This window comes from Rhipicephalus microplus, unplaced genomic scaffold (genome assembly GCF_043290135.1).
Source record: "Rhipicephalus microplus isolate Deutch F79 unplaced genomic scaffold, USDA_Rmic scaffold_82, whole genome shotgun sequence".
Classification (NCBI taxonomy): Eukaryota; Metazoa; Arthropoda; class Arachnida; order Ixodida; family Ixodidae; genus Rhipicephalus; species Rhipicephalus microplus.
The window spans coordinates 518,126-525,202 of record NW_027464654.1 but is presented as its reverse complement, the minus strand read 5'-3'; positions in this window follow the sequence as shown (position 1 = coordinate 525,202).

Here is a 7,077-nt window from a genome sequence, read left to right as displayed (position 1 = left end):
CGTTTTTCGTAACATGCGGACATGCGAATATGTGCCCGAGGGTGGGTACGTGCCATTGGTATGCGAGTATGTGCCAAAGGTTACGCACTACGGCCATGGGAGACGCACAAGCCACGCCATAAGGAGCTTTGCCCCTTAACAAAATTGTGCACTTCAGAAACAAAGTTCGTTTATGTTTGACTAGCCCGGCAAACACCCTCAGAGCTCTTACCACGCGATGCACGACATATCATCCACGAACTGGTAGGTGCCCACCTTAAGAGCCAAATTTATTGTCTGCAATAAACAAGGCAGATAATGATGATCATAAGCACGACAGGAATGAAACAGACCTCTTTCGTTTAACAGCTTTCACGCAGTAGGCATCCTGACATCGTAAAGCCCGAAAACAAGTACGAGTTACATCCGGGACGACTTCTGGCTGTGCGGTCTGTAGAAGTATCTCTTGAAGAAGGTTTCGACCATCCACGTTAGAAATCACCTGAGATATCCCGCTCACCATAATCATCGTCATCATCATCACGACCATAATCATCATCATCAAGATCGCCAAGCCTATGGCAAAGGCCTCTCTCACGCATGTTTTTCTAATCGACCCTGTCCTGTACTTGCTGCTGCCACGTTACTCACGCAAACATCCTAAAAGAGTCCTGAAACACTTTTTATAGTAATCATGGAATGTACTCACTAATCACTAAAAGAGCCCGATTCCTCACGAATTCAACGCTGCAAAAAGTTTAAGAATCCGTCCAGTATGAGCAGAGTTTTGACAGATTTGTCGCACGCTGCAATTGCGCTCTATCTTCTCTCGTCCCGGCGAAAGACCTGGTGACTAAGCAGGTAGGGATGACAGGGGCAAGCCGTATGCTGAGATTTGGGTGCACGTTAAAGAACCCCCAGGTGGTCGAAATTTCCGGAGCTCTCCACTAGGCGTCTCTCCTAATCATATCGTGGTTTTGGGACTTTAAACCCCACTCATCAATCAAGTTGAGGCCCCTATCACCCCTTATAAGGCTCAACTTTTCTCTGAAGTCACACTGTGCAGCGAAGGATGTACTGTACACCACACGAAAATCGGAACGAAAAGCGGTCCGAAACCTGTTGCGACAGACATTAACAACTGCGTGACAATTGAAGTGCGACTATAGGTGAGGAGGGGACAAATATTGAAAGAAAAAATAATGACCCGTTAATTTTCGATAGTTTTATATTATTTGTTACAAAAACATTTGTAGATTGCTTTAAAAAAACTTTAGTCATTTGTAGGTGGTTGAGCACCCGATTTCGTTCGTTTAGTTTCAGAAACAGCGGGCATATGCAGGCAGTCTGGTAACATGAGCCAATGGTTTTCCCTGGAGCGTCTGTTTTAGTTTGGCGTGTTCTTTGATTCGCTGCAGAACAGGTACTCGGCTCTTAGTGATGAAACCAACCTTAGCGTAGATACAATGAATGATAATCTGACGAGTATCATTACGGAGTGTGCAGTGGAAGTTGGAGGCAGGGTAGTTAGACAGGACACTGGCAAGCTTTCCCAGGAAACAAAGAACCTAATTAAGAAGCGTCAAATTATGAAAGTGTCAAGTACAACAGACAAAATAGAACTGGCAGAGCTTTCGAAGTTGATTAATAGACGTAAAGTATGCGATGTAAGAAGGTATAACATGGAGAGAATTGAACACGCTCTGAAAAACGGAGGAAGTGTCAAAGCATTGAAGAGGAAACTTGGGATAGGCAAAAGTCGGATGTATGCACTAATGGACAAAGAAGGCAAAATAACTACCAATATAGATAGGATAGTTAAAATAGCGGAGGAGTTTTACAGAGATCTGTACAGTAGCCGAGACAACCACGACCTTAATACTATAAGAACTAGCAGTAACCCAGATTACACCCCACCAGTAATGATAGAAGAAGTCAGAAAAGCTTTGGAGAGCATGCAAAGGGGAAAGGCTGCTGGTGAGGATCAGGTAACATCAGATCTGCTGAAAGATGGAGGACAGATTGTGTTAGAAAAACTAGCCACCCTGTTTACGAGGTGTCTCCTGACGGGAAGAGTACCAGAGTCTTGGAAGAACGCTAACATCATCTTAATACATAAGAAAGGAGATGACAAGGACTTGAAGAATTACAGGCCGATCAGCTTGCTCTCTGTAGTATATAAGCTATTCACAAAGGTAATTGCTAACAGAGTAAAAAAAACCAAAGGAACAAGCAGGATTTCGAACAGGCTACTCAACAATTGACCACATTCATACTATCAATCAGGTAATAGAGAAATGCTCAGAGTATAACCAACCCCTATACATAGCCTTCATAGATTACGAGAAGGCGTTTGATTCAGTAGAAATATCAGCCGTCATGCAAACACTGCGGAATCAGGGCGTAGATGAAGTATATATAAACATTCTGGAAGAAATCTACAGGGGATCAACTGCTACCATAGTGCTTCATAAAGAAAGCAACAGAATACCAATCAAGAAGGGTGTAAGGCAGGGGGACACAATTTCCCGAATGCTATTTACCGCGTGCTTACAGGAGGTTTTCAGAAGCCTAGAAGGGGAACAGTTAGGGATAAGAGTCAATGGAGATTACCTTAGTAACCTGCGCTTCGCCGATGACATTGCATTGCTGAGTAACTCGGGGGACGAATTGCAACTCATGATTACGGAGTTAGACAAGGAGAGCAGAAAGGTGGGTCTTAAAATTAATCTGCAGAAAACGAAAGTAATGTACAACAACCTCGGCAAGGAGCAGCGCTTCGAGATAGGTAATAGTGCACTTGAAGTTGTGAAAGACTATGTCTACTTAGGGCAGGTAATAACCGCAGAGCCGAACCACGAGATTGAAGTAACTAGAAGAATAAGAATGGGGTGGAGCACATTCGGCAAGCACTCTCAAATTATGACAGGTAGTTTGCCACTATCCCTCAAGAGGAAGGTATATAACAGCTGTATCTTGCCGGTACTTAGCTACGGAGCAGAAACCTGGAGACTTACAAAGAGGGTTCAGCTTAAATTGAGGACGACGCAGCGAGCAATGGAAAGAAAAATGGTAGGTGTAACCTTAAGAGACAAGAAGAGAGCAGAGTGGATTAGGGAACAAACGGGGGTTAAGGATATCATAGCTGGAATCAAGAAGAAGAAATGGACATGGGCAGGGCATGTAGCGCGTAGACAGGATAACCGCTGGTCATTAAGGGTAACTGACTGGATTCCCAGAGAAGGGAAGCGGGTTAGGGGGAGACAGAAGGTTAGGTGGGCAGATGAGATTAAGAAGTTTGCGGGTATAAATTGGCAGCAGCAAGCACAGGACCGGGTTAACTGGCAGAACATGGGAGAGGCCTTTGTCCTGCAGTGGACGTAGTCAGGCTGATGATGATGATGATGATGATGATGATGATGTTCTTTGATTCTGCGCATTGCCACACTAAGGCGGCATCGCTCACTTTTCCGTGGTGGTTCAGTGCGTACCTTCAGTAGTTTACTTATTTTTTATGCGCTGTTTACTGGTTTGGCATTTCAGAGCTCAACTTGAATGTGTCAAGAGCCGCTCCTGTCACTGCTGACTGCTTTCGCTGGAGACGGTGAACACGACACGCTAAGCAACGAGACTCTGTACTCTACGGCTGCAAAAGCTATATTTTCAAAGCTGCGGTCTTGCTGCAAGTGGTTTTCGACGATCGGGCAACGTCAGTTTTTGAACTGCTGTGCTATTATCTCACCATTGCCTCTGCGAAGTTTCTTGTGCATATTATGAGTACGTCATTTGGCTAATAAAACAAGTTTGCTTCCACAATATTTGTTTGCTTCTTTTTTCTCTTGCATGCAATTAGTGAGACACAATTAGGTCGCAACAAAATTGCGTATTATTAACGGCACGTAAAAGGTCAGTAGTTAAGAAAAGTTTCCATTTCGCGCCTTGTCGGGCTAATTCGGGACGTCGCTACCGCTTTCCATTATGACGTCATATTTTAATTTTTTTCATTTTTTGTTTGTTCTTAGTTGTCCCTTCCTCACGTAGATAGCGACGGTGGCTATGAGCCGCGCACTACTCGATCCATTGCTTTCCGTAGAAGTTACGCTAGCCGTTTGCTATACGTTTACATTAGAATCTCTTGAGCTGAAGCTTACCTTGATGCGTTGGTTTTCCGGCAATGCATGTCAAAAAAGCAGCTGAAAACGTTGAGACCCTAACCACCCCTGATAAGGCTCAACATTTCTCTGATGGCACACCGTGCAACGAATGATATACTGTGAGTCTATATTATAGTCACCCGAGCTGAATATTCCCCTGCTTGTTGGCTTTCTCGCAATGCATGTCAAAAAGTAGCCAAAAAAGTTGAGGCTCTTATCACACCTGATAAGGCTCAACTTTTGTCTGACGCCACACTTTAAAGCGGTGGACCTAATATGGTATCTTTTCGTTTCACATATGTCAGAAATGGTCAAAAAAGTCTCATGACGTCAGACGAAAATTTAGCCTTATCAGGGGCGATAAGGGCCCCAACTTTTTCGACTGCTTTTCAACATGCATTGCGGGAAAATAAATGCATCAGGGGAAGCTTCAGCTCGGGATGCTTCAATGTAAACGCACAGTATATCCTTCGCTGCAAGTTGTCACGTCAGACAAAACTTTAGCCTTATCAAGAGTGATAAAAGCCCGATTCTTTCGACTAATTTTCGACATGCACTGGGGGAAAGCCATAACATCAGGGGAAGCTTATGCTCTGCACGAGAGGTCCGTCTTTGAACGGTTGACGTCACACTAAAGTTAAGCCCCTATCACAGTTTCTTACAATAAACTTCCCGCCTATTAATCACCTCCAACCTTCACTTTGTAACCTTGGGACATTTGGATTGGATTTGTGGGGTTTAACGTCCCAAACCACTATATGGTTATGAGACACGCCGTAGTGGAGGGCTCCGGAATTTTGGACCACCTGGGGTTCTTTAACGTGCACCCAAATCTGAGCACACGGGCCTACAACATGTCCACCTCCATACCTTGGAACATTTCCTGCCTATTCACCTGCACTGTATCACCTGTTCTTTTACTCGACTAATAAAGATTGATTGATGACTATTTACTTACACTATTCGTAAAGAAGACTGTGATAGAAGCTTCTATATACGTCGATAGCATAAAAGCCACCTAAATTATTAAAGTCCATCTATCAATCTCTATGCAACGTAATACAAATTGCTGTGAACAAACATATATAGAAAACAAAATAAACTTATAGGCTGCCTTTAGTTTCAAAACTACTGTCTCACGCTACAGAGGCGAGTGCCTTAACCACTTGGCTAAAGACCCAGGCATGCGCAGCATCACTATATCTGAACCTTGTTAATGTGCCGTGAAGAAATTTACATGCCAAATAAAAAATTTCAAGGTTGAACTGAGTCTCGAAACTGGGGCCACACGCTTTAAAGAAGTGTGTCTTACCCATTGCGCTAAAGACCCAGACTTGGAGGACGTGTGTATCTTTCAACCTTATTAATGCGCTAAGGATAAATAGACGTATAAAAGTAAGGAAATCTTCGAGGCTGTGCTGAGTTTTGAACCCATGGTGCCACACTCCAATGTCGAGTGTCTCAGCCACTGGGCTAAAAAAAGCACACTTTCAGAAGTTAGGCCGACGTACTTTCAGTGAAGATATTTTACCGTGTGAGTCATTTTTTCGCCATAGATTTCTGATCCAGTAGGGTAGTAGAATGACCGAAGTCCTAGCTTGATTAACTTCCCTACCTCTCTCCTTCGTTAATCTCTCTCTCTCTCTCCCATATTAAAAAAAGAATAGGAGTATGTAGACGGAATGCGGATTTCCTTGTTTTCTTCATGCTACGAATGAGTGGCTGTCATTTCTACCTTTCATGGGTCATCGCTACCTTGGGTAGCACCCTTGGGTAGCTACGTAGCGCTCTGTTCCACGTGAGCATTTTGCAATTGGGTTTCAAATGCCCAAACCATCGCTTAGTAGAGTGCTTCCAATCGGGGTTGTGTGTTACCTGTGTGATGAGCACCCAGAGACAGACTCATTAGAAACATCTTTTTCTGTCGCAGAGCTCGTGCAAACAAGCGACCCTCCAATTGCACAAGGGTACTAGAATAACGACAACAGAAACAGGCCTGCCACAATCCTTCAAACATATATATTGTGAACACAATAACGTGAATAAGTTTATTACAACAGGCTTTGGGACAATAACATCGCGACCTCATCTAATGACCTTGATCTTGACACAAATATTCGCATATTCGGTTCTTCATTCTACGAGCACAGTTGCCGTGGTTTTTTTTTTTTTCACATACACAATCAAATATCACTGCGCTATTTTTTTTATTATAAAACCACCGCAACCGACACCTTATGGCAAAGACAGAATCATCGCTCAGTTTAATTGGTTGCATATCTTCATTTGTTGTGGAGTTTGTGACACGAACAAAGCCTTCACGATTATTGTTAGGGCTATCGTGATTAAAACACAACATGATTCAAGCACACCGACTTACACAACGTGACTTGGACTGTTGCTCAGTTTTAACATTATTTACCTTTGCCGCATGTAGGGTGGTGTTTCGGTATATCCCGTCGTATCACAGCTTAGATCATGTCGCCAACAAGGCAGCGATGACTAGACTTATCGAATATCACATGATGCGTATATACAGAGTCGTACCTCTATCACTATCAACTGCGTGTCAGCCAAAGCCCGCATCAGATCACGTGCCTTCGAGGTCACGGTATGGGCATCGACTGACGCTTTGCAAAGAAGACGAAGAAGAAACGAGGTAAATCAGACACTTGTTTTGCCTGTTTTGCGAGTACTGCACAGGCATCTTCTAACGTGCTCCAATCCGATTGCAAGTGATCTCTACCACTGTCAGTGCAGTGCTTCGTCACAGTGCTCATTAGTTAACCTTTGTCTGAGGCCTGCAATTCCAAATGTGTGCGTTTACGCATTCAGTGAACGCGCAGCTATAGGGTATAGAGTTTATGTTAACGATGCTTTCGAAGCGGCTCTATGATATGGTCTCACGTCTATCTGTGTACAGGGAAATAGTGAAGCCCAACCA